This window comes from Hippocampus bargibanti, linkage group LG22 (assembly GCF_051943395.1).
Source record: "Hippocampus bargibanti isolate YZ-2025 linkage group LG22, ASM5194339v1, whole genome shotgun sequence".
Classification (NCBI taxonomy): domain Eukaryota; kingdom Metazoa; phylum Chordata; class Actinopteri; order Syngnathiformes; family Syngnathidae; genus Hippocampus; species Hippocampus bargibanti.
The window spans coordinates 1,583,545-1,593,054 of record NC_142755.1 but is presented as its reverse complement, the minus strand read 5'-3'; the positions used below and the strand labels follow the sequence as shown (position 1 = coordinate 1,593,054).

Here is a 9,510-nt window from a genome sequence, read left to right as displayed (position 1 = left end):
TGCTCTGTGTTATTCTTTTTTTTTTTGAAAAACGTTAACGCAATCTGATTGAGTCAAGTACATTGTAACTTCTGTTTTGCCCTTTATTTATTTTTTCAAAAGGACTGTCGTTTCTCTGGGGTTTCCGTTTCCGGTTTTGAAAATCACGGGAAAACTTTGGGAATCTACCATACTTTTGGAGACACGTGTGATGTGTTTTGACGTGTGACAAGAAAAAACGAGTCAATGTTTCTCTTCTGCCCTTATCCGATGCAGACATCGTATGCCGTGTACAGTCGACTTTTTATGTAGAGCAATTATCTGGCAACAAGTTACGAGATAAACACCAAATTGACAATTAGAAAGCGATTTGTAGACAAAGAAAAGAGTGTTCAGCAGTTTGCAGCTCGTTACGGGATAAAAGCGATGCCCTCGGTAATCAGATCGTTACGCAGGAGGCTAAAGTATAAAATTCATGGAAGACGGAACACTTTCAAGTACATATGGTGGAGTGTTTTATTTTTCCCAGCCTGTTAGTTTTCGATTACCTGCAGGTTCACAGTGCAGCGAAAACACTGACATCTAGTGTTGGCACAAGCCAAAGGCCGGGCCATGCATCAGAATACATTTGTGAAGAACTTCCCTTGAAGCCGTTCAGGATGTCAACTAAACAGGTATTTATTGTGACAAATATCCACTATAAGCAATTAAAAGCCCGCGTGTGTGTGTCTGTGTGTTTCTCAATAAATCTTACATCTCAAAGTTAGGATATGATTCTATATATCGATTGCTAATCACTTTCAACCCACAGTTAACTGAATACACGACTAGGGCGTGCGCACTTTTGCAAATGTATTACCGTTTCTTATTTTGACTTTGCTTCTTGAATATATTTTTTAACTGAGCTGTTCTGAGATTTTATCGATGCATTTTAATGTGAAGGTCTGCACGTGAAGACCTCACATAACATTGGAACAGGTGAACCCCTAAAAATTACATATACAGATAAAATGCATTTTTAATAAGCGGAATATCACGATGAATGATGGCACTTTTATTTATTTTTTTCTATTTCATTATGCTTGCAGTACATGCAGCATTACAATAATTGGCCCCAAAACAGACCAGTGCAAATTAGGCCTTTTTCCCCCTTTTTTTAACCTTAAGGCGATTGAGACACAAACAGCGCAGGAGACCACAAACAAAGGGTCCTTTTTCTTACACGGATGGATTAAGTGTCAATAATCTACACAAGTGTGAAGCAAGGGGGGGGGGGGGGTAGACGTGGGGGTATGGAAGATCTCTCCCAAGGCTTTGGAGGCCTTGGGTGTTTTATTCATGCTCGAGGGATCATAATTGACCTTTGCACTTTAAAAAAAAACTGGATGAAATAATGCAATATTTTTGAATTCAACTTTTTGAGCAACCCCCCCCCCCCCCTCAACCATTCCAATACTATTGGGTTGCAGCTCATGAATTATTTAACACGAATGGAGGGGTGAGGGGGGGGTGAGCATTAGAAGATGTTACATGTAACAAGGTTGCATGAGCGAAAGCAATCCAATGGGTAGAGACAAAAAAACAATCACTGTAACATATAAAAAGTAACATCAAAATAAATAAATAAATACACATTAGCCGCCCCGCCCCCCCATGGCCCTCCCGGCTTAAATGCTGCCACAAGTGTTTATTAACACGCATTTTCATGATCGACCTTTGCGACAAATATTTTCTGTATGTTGAAGTGCTTCTGTTGGAGCACTTGGCTTCATGTGGTAATTAAAAATGTTTTTTGTTCCAATGAAAATCGCGGCGTCGAGTGTTAATACTTGAGGTAAGCTCAAAGGATGTAATTGTATCAGTTTAGCTTTGAAGTGGGAAGAATTGTCATGTGTGTGGTGGCATCGGTAAAAACATCTGCGACATCTGCTGCGTGCATAAGAACTGTTTGGTGTCACAAGTCGGCTCTGGTGCAGGAAAGCTAAACTTTTAATGAGCGGAAGTCCCTAGAAAGGGAAAAAAGGTGGACAGTCAAAAATGTCTCATCTCATCTCATTTTCCGTACCGCTTATTCCTCATTAGGGTCGCGGGGGTTGCTGGAGCCTATCTCAGCTGTCTTCGGGCACGAGGCGGGGGACACCCTGAATTGGTTGCCAGCCAATCGCAGGGCACACAAAGACATACAACAGTCACTCTCACACTCACACCTAGGGACAATTTGGAGTCGTCAATCTGCCTGCCACGCATGTTTTTGGAGTGTGGGAGGAAACCGGAGGACCCGGAGAAAACCCACGCGATGTGAGTGAGGAAATGTTATTTTTGTTAAATTGAGGCTTTTTTATGCATTATATATTTTTTTCCAAATTATTATTAATTTTTGTAATCTAAATAATTTACTCAAATAATCTTAAAAAATTATTTTCTGAAAATGTCAATCTTTTTTTCTAACAGTTGATACTTTTTTTGAATGCTGTCTTACAAGTTTAATCAAATAATTATTTTGATTATTTTGAAATATTTAAGCATTATTTTCGTAAAATGTATTTTTGTAAAATCGTAATTTTTGTCATGATCCTATTGTTTCTCCACAGAAGGTGGCAATGGAAGGCACACCCCTCCAGCATGCACACCTGCTGCTAGTTTTAAGGTTTGTATTTTAAAGAATTCCGTGTCAGATTGTTAATCTTGTTGATGCTTTTGCAATAAATTATTTTATACTTTCCACTCTTGCAACTATTTAAAAAGAATGACAATATCTGTCTTGTAATATTCTAAATTTATTTATAATATAAATATTTTATTCAAATAATATTCTGTCATTGTATTCTGAAAATTGCTAACATTTATTTCTAACAATTGTCACTATTTTTGAATGCCGCCTTATAATTGTAATCGAATAATTATTCTTACTTTATCCTTGTAATATTTTAATTATTTTGAAATATTTCCCGCATTACTTTCATAAAATGATGCTTTTTTGTCATACCTATAATAATAATCATCATCATCATCATAATCATAATCATAATCATAATAATACATTTAATTTCTAAGCGCCTTTCAAGACTCTCATGGACACTTTACAGTCACAGGATATTGTTTCTGCGGGTGAGCAGCGGCAGCAACACGTCATGATCCTGTTGTTGTGTCTACAGGAGGTGGTAATAGAGGGCTTTCCCTCCAGAATCCACACCTGCTGCTAGTTTGATCATCACTTTAAGGCATGTATTTAAGGAATACATGATTATTAATCTTGTTGATGCTTTTGCAACATGAGATTATTTAATACTTGGCACAAAAAAATTACAATGAATTTTATTCTTGTAATATTCCACATTTATTCATAAATGATGCTTTCTAATCGCAACTGGATTTTGGGGGCAAAAATTGATTTTTACTCAAATTATTCAACTTTATGATTGAGCAAGTTTCAAAATTTTCCATCATTTATGTAATGTACATATTTTTTATTCGTTTTAACCTTTCCTCTAACATCCTGTAATGGATTGTACTCGTGTCGTTTTGTAAGCCCCACATTGTTGTCATTGTGCCAAAGCAATTAGTCTAATTGCCTGTTGTCCTTCAGTCCCCCAGACTTGGATAAAACTCTTTCAAATACCCCCCCCCCCCCTCCTGCGCACCCCTTTGCTACATTGCGTTTTATAGAGGTGAACTCATTAAATTGAAATGACCATTTGGCCTTGGGAGGGGAAGAAAATAACCAAATGGAAACAAACAGCTGCATGCAATTGAGTGACACTTGAGTGGTGAAGGACCATCAAACGTCCACGTGTTTGCAAAAAGGACGAAGGTTTTTCGTGCAGAATGATCAACTGTCACGGACGCAATTACCAAAAGCACTGAATGGCGGTGTTATTCCTTTTTTTTGTATGTGTGTCAATGAGGTCTGTGCCTAATTGATGGCCAGGGACGCTAAGTCGCTCCAAAGCTGTCGCTCAAAGCATCAAACGGTAAAATGAGAGTGTGTTAAATTGCAACTCACTTTGCAGAGCTTTGCGTGACGGGTATTTCAAGTTGCAGTTTGGGACTTTTTTTCCACAGTAAAATACACTTTTGGTTGCCGTCTTTAAAATCAAATTTAAAAAAGCCATTATCACAGCTTGGCGATGAGTAAGTTCATATCCGAGCAAACACTTAAAATGGGATTCAATCATAACTTATACTGTAAAGTGCACAAAATGTATTATTATTATTATTATTGATATTAGTATTAGTAGTAGTAGTAGTCGTAGTAGTAGCCATCGTAGTATTTTATTAATACCTTATTATTAATATGTTATGTTATAAATAAAAAATATGATTAGTATTAGGATTTTATTATTCTGTTATTATTTCATTAATATATTATTTTTAGTATATATATATATATATATATATATATATATATATACATACTAAAAAAGAATAATAAATAAATAATAATAATATAATTTTTATATTTAATATATATATTTAATATATTTAATATATAATACTAATTATTATTATTATTATTATTATTATTATTATTATTTAATGGTTGCCTGAAAGTGTTAAATACACGTATAACAGAACTGTGGGGAGGCGGTGACCCTTTCACGTGACAAATAAATAAATAAATAAATAAATGTTTTCCTAGACTATTTCAAGCGGTCTTTGGAACACCTGACCAGACTTCACACTTCATCACAATTAACGTTTCGAACAGATGGGTTTGATTTTATTTTAGGGGGGGGGGGGGGGGTCTCGGGGGGTCAACATGCTTCCCAAATACAAGCAGGTGTTACCTACAGCAGTGTTATTTACCAATGATTGAGCATCTGTGTTTAATAACTCATTTTATTTTTATTTTTATTTAAATCTCATTCTTTGAAATTTATTGACAAACAAACAAAGAAAGTTTCATCTGGAGTAGGAAGGGTGAAAAGTTTTGGGTGGAGATACTTGAGGTGCGATTCAGGAATGGATGCGCCTGACGCCTTACAAGAAAAGTCTGGGATGCACACGGGAAAACTTCCTGTGAATCAAAGTGGGAGTGGAGGGCGAGGGGGGGGGGGGGAATAATGCTAGAAATGTACGTGAGGCGGGGGGGTTCAGGAATGGAAAGCCTTGCGGGTTTCTTACATCATGGTGAGTATATGCAGCGAGGCAGAATTGATGACTATCCTTTGGGAATTTCTTTGTTGTCTTATTTTGAAAGGGTTTACCTGTTCGATACTTTCTATGCAACATTTCCAAGGAGACCTCCGACAAACCAGATTTGCAAATGCAGCTCCCGGTTCAGAGGAGGTGTCTACTCTTGGGGTTGAGGATGGAGGGGGGGGGGGGAGATAGGAAGGGATGGGGGGCTCGCCAACACGACGCTGGCAAGCGGAAGATATGGGATTGAAAGGGAAGATGGCGTTTTGATAATATTGCTGTCGGTGTGGGTGTAAATATCATGTTGAGTCGCTGGGAAAAAAAATTTGGTGGGGCGACGTTTCGCCAATAACAAAGAGTGGTCAATAAAACATTGGCTTTTTTATTAACAATAAAAAAGGCGGTATTTTTTTATTATTTAAGTGGTCAAAAGTTGCAATAGTTTAATCATATTTATTTTATGACTGTTTTTTTAACTTTATTTTGAAACAAGTTTGTTAGGTTTTTAAAAAAGTGTTTTGATAGATAGCATGTATTTATTCATTTATTTATTTTACTTATTTATTTATTTATGTGGGTTTTTTTTTTTTTATTTATTTATAAATTTATTTATTTATTTATTTATTTATATATTTATTTATCTGGATATATATTGACAGTATTTATTCATCTGGTTACATATTTACTGTATTTATTTATTTTTATTTATCTGGATATACATTGACAGTATTTATTTATTTATGTATATATTTATCTGTTTATATATTGACTGTATTTATTTGGCTATTTATTTCTCTATTTATCTATCTGGATATATATTGACTGTATTTATTTATGATTATATTTATTTATCTGGTTATATATTTACTGTATTTATTTATTTGGCTATGTATGTATGTATGTATGTATGTATGTATGTATATTTATTTTATGACACATGACTACTTGTTGAGTGTAACATTTGAACAAAAGTATTTTGTGCAATCCAATTTTATTTATTAAAAAGCATTTTTGTTGTTATTTCTTTTTATTTCATAGTTAAATAAAGTTGTCATTTTTAAACGTAGTTATTTTGTGACGTTTCACTACCTATAATGAACTTATCAACTGTGAGCTTATGTTCCAACTATGCCTCATTGGGTGCGCTTTTTAATTGGCTTTTCCATTTCCTGATTCATTAGTGGACACGCCCCTTTTCCAAGATGGCTGCGCCCTTTAACCATGCTTTACCACCCAACAAACAACCAAAAAATACAAGGTCAAAGATCAACAGAAGACTCCAAAAGTAAGTACTTTGTTGTTGTTTTGATGTCAATGCTATTTATTGCTTTTAATACAAAAAATGTGCATTGCACAAATGTTTAAGTTGTCTGTCATGCAAAAAATATATATATTTTGATATGCCTGAAACAAATATCAAAACATATTTCCGATTCGGATGCAATTTAAGGAGTTTTGATTTAGCCAGTCACAAGAACCAGTCATGCATAATCGCATACTTTCTTTTTTCTGATTATAAAGAATCATATGCTTATTTTTATAATAAATGGTTCTTGAACGAAGATCAGAAACTCCATTTCGATGATGTTTTAATTGTTACTCTGCGAATGTATTAGCGGTAACCTGCAGCTTTTTTTGTGTGTCCGCATCCATTTAACATGTATGTGCAGGCAGACATCTTGGGTTGAAAAAAGGTTAATTAACCTCTGGTGGTGGACCTTTCTTCTTCTGCACTTGGTCTATGTCCTGATCGTGCCATTAACCCGCGCCCTAGCCTTTTAACCCGGACTCTATCATTACCCGCATAAAACCCATTAAAACTTCACTTTAATTTTCATCTCACCGTATATTTTCGCTATTTGATATATTTTGTTTAGTCAACATCTACAGCATTCGTGTTTATTTCATCCCTGTGAAGGCTGAAGTCTGTTCTTACCATGACATTACCCACAAAATAAATATATATATATATATATATATATATATATATATATATATATATATATATATATATATATATATATATATATATATATATATACAGTACATAAATACAGTGTCTAAATAAATAATGACACATAAATGAATAAATAGATGAAATAAATCATTAAATCAAATAAATCATTTAAAATACAAATAAATAAATACATAAATGTATAGATAAATACATAAATACAGTATCTAAATAAATACTTACATAAATGAATAAATAAATAAACACATAAATAAATAGATAAATAAATGAATACATACATACATAACTACATAAATAAGCCAATACATCATTTAAAATACAAATACATCAAATATAATACATAAATACATAAATATATACATAAATACATAAACACATAAATAAATAAATACAAATACTGATAAACAAATACATAAAAATACAATATAGGAATAAATAAGTACATAAATATATAAATAAGCAAATAAATCATTTAAAATACAAATAAATAAAATACAATGAATAAATACATGCATAAATACATAAATATATATATAAATAAATAAATAAACACATAAATAAATACATACATAAAAATACTGATAAACAAATATATGAAAATACGATACATAAATAAATAAATACAAAATAAATATATAGGTAAATACATAAATAGATGAATAAACACAACAAAAAAATAAATAACTAGATAAATACATTGATAAATAAATAAATAAATAAATAATAATACTTTTGGGGGGGGGGGATTACCAAACATTTTCAAAATATGGCTTCCAAAGAAGGGCTTTTATTTCCAAATATATTGGTCACAATTTTCTATGTATTTTGTTATGATTTTAAAATAAATTGCCACAATCTGGTGCAACTTTTTTTTCTCCCCAATTACGACACCCAAACAGTCTCGTGCACGCTGTGAAAGGTCAAACTTATCAAAGAAAACTGAAAATAGCTGCTGTTCTCCACCTATAGACTATCAAACCACTGTGAATTCTGTCACGTCTCCTCCATCTTCGGATATAAGTGCTACTTTGATCCAATCCTCCCCCCCTACTGGTGTCCTTGAACGCATCACCAACCGAGAGGCCAGGCGGGGTCAGTGAAGTGGCGGGGGGAGGGGGGGGGGGGGGGCGTCATGGCCGTCGAATGCACGGATGAGGACCGTTGCCGCAAAGTGCCTCGAGTGGCGCTAAGTGCTCTATTCACGCGCTCGCTTACCATCTCGTTTTGGCTGCTTGTTTTCGTTGCTACGGCAACATGGCCGAAAAACACTAGCCATTCAAATGTCGCTATTTAATTAATTAATTTTTTTTTTTGGGGGGGGAAGCAAAATCTTCCATAATTTACCGCTCTTTAAACCAATTAAAATCCCAGATAGGAAAATAAAAGATGGGGGAGAGCCGGGTAATTATTTTGAAGGGTATTAAGTCATCAGATTTACTTTGATCTTGATTGCATTGTGGAAGTCGTGCAGAATTAATGAAGGGGGAGCTTATTAGCAAAAAAATGATTGGGTGAAATGACACAGGTGTCGGGTGCAATTTTACCAGGACAACTTTGGATTTGCCATCTGTTCTGCTCCAATCAGATTGTCACTCCGGGGGGTAATTCAGACGACGCCATAACAACCAAAAAAAAAGATTTCCGAAATGAGTTTGAAATGACATCCAAAGTCAAACGTCAACCATTCAGGACTGCTGGTTCCTATTTAAAAAAAAAAGGAAAAGATCCCCTAAAATCCGCCACTAATCCCGGAAAAAAACAGAATACTGATGCCAAACTCCAAAGGTAAGCAGAGCTGCGTGTAGTTTAGCATCTGATAAGCATCAGTGAACTTGATTGCTTGGTCTTTTGATGTGTCCACCGCATGCGCCATATGCAAGGATCGGTAATTGTCAATCGGGTTTTGTGATGAAGTTTTTGGTTTTGCATCTGCAAGTGAAAATGCACATCCTGTTTGTCCTTTCACTTACTTAGCAATCTTGGTTATTTGTCATGCTATCGATGTTAGCATTTAATTGAATTGACTTATCATAGCAGCATATTCCATGTCCCTGACAGAGGATAAAGAAGATGTGTCTCTGAATGTTGTTATCTTACCATGCTAATTTTGTTTCGTATCTCATTTTTCATGCTATATCCTCCAAGATGGCAACCGCCGTGTTTTGATATGAATATCCTGCACAGGTTGCAATTTTTTTTGGTCAGTACGATAGTAATATATCTTTTTTGGGACAGTATTCTCTTTCTGCATGTCTACATGTGTTGCGCCACCGTATGTGTGTACAATCGCTGATTGCGTAACTTTCATTTGAAGGAACTCAAATGCTGTCATTCATATCAAGTATATATATGTATAAATATTGCTTTTGATCGCGAATTATTAATACATTGGCACATTGTATGCGTTTTGGTATCGT

General features: G+C 34.5%; 1 long non-coding RNA gene across 1 annotated transcript in view; it reads left to right on the top strand.

Annotated features, from left to right (window-relative positions):
• Positions 1-152: 152 nt before the first annotated feature.
• LOC148881538 (uncharacterized) overlaps positions 153-9,510 on the top strand; it is a 54,823-nt gene continuing 45,465 nt past the window's right edge. The window contains exons 1-3 of the long non-coding RNA XR_016113735.1: positions 153-653; positions 2,571-2,626; positions 6,300-6,403. This is a non-coding gene — a long non-coding RNA (uncharacterized LOC148881538). The remainder of the gene's footprint in view (positions 654-2,570; positions 2,627-6,299; positions 6,404-9,510) is intronic.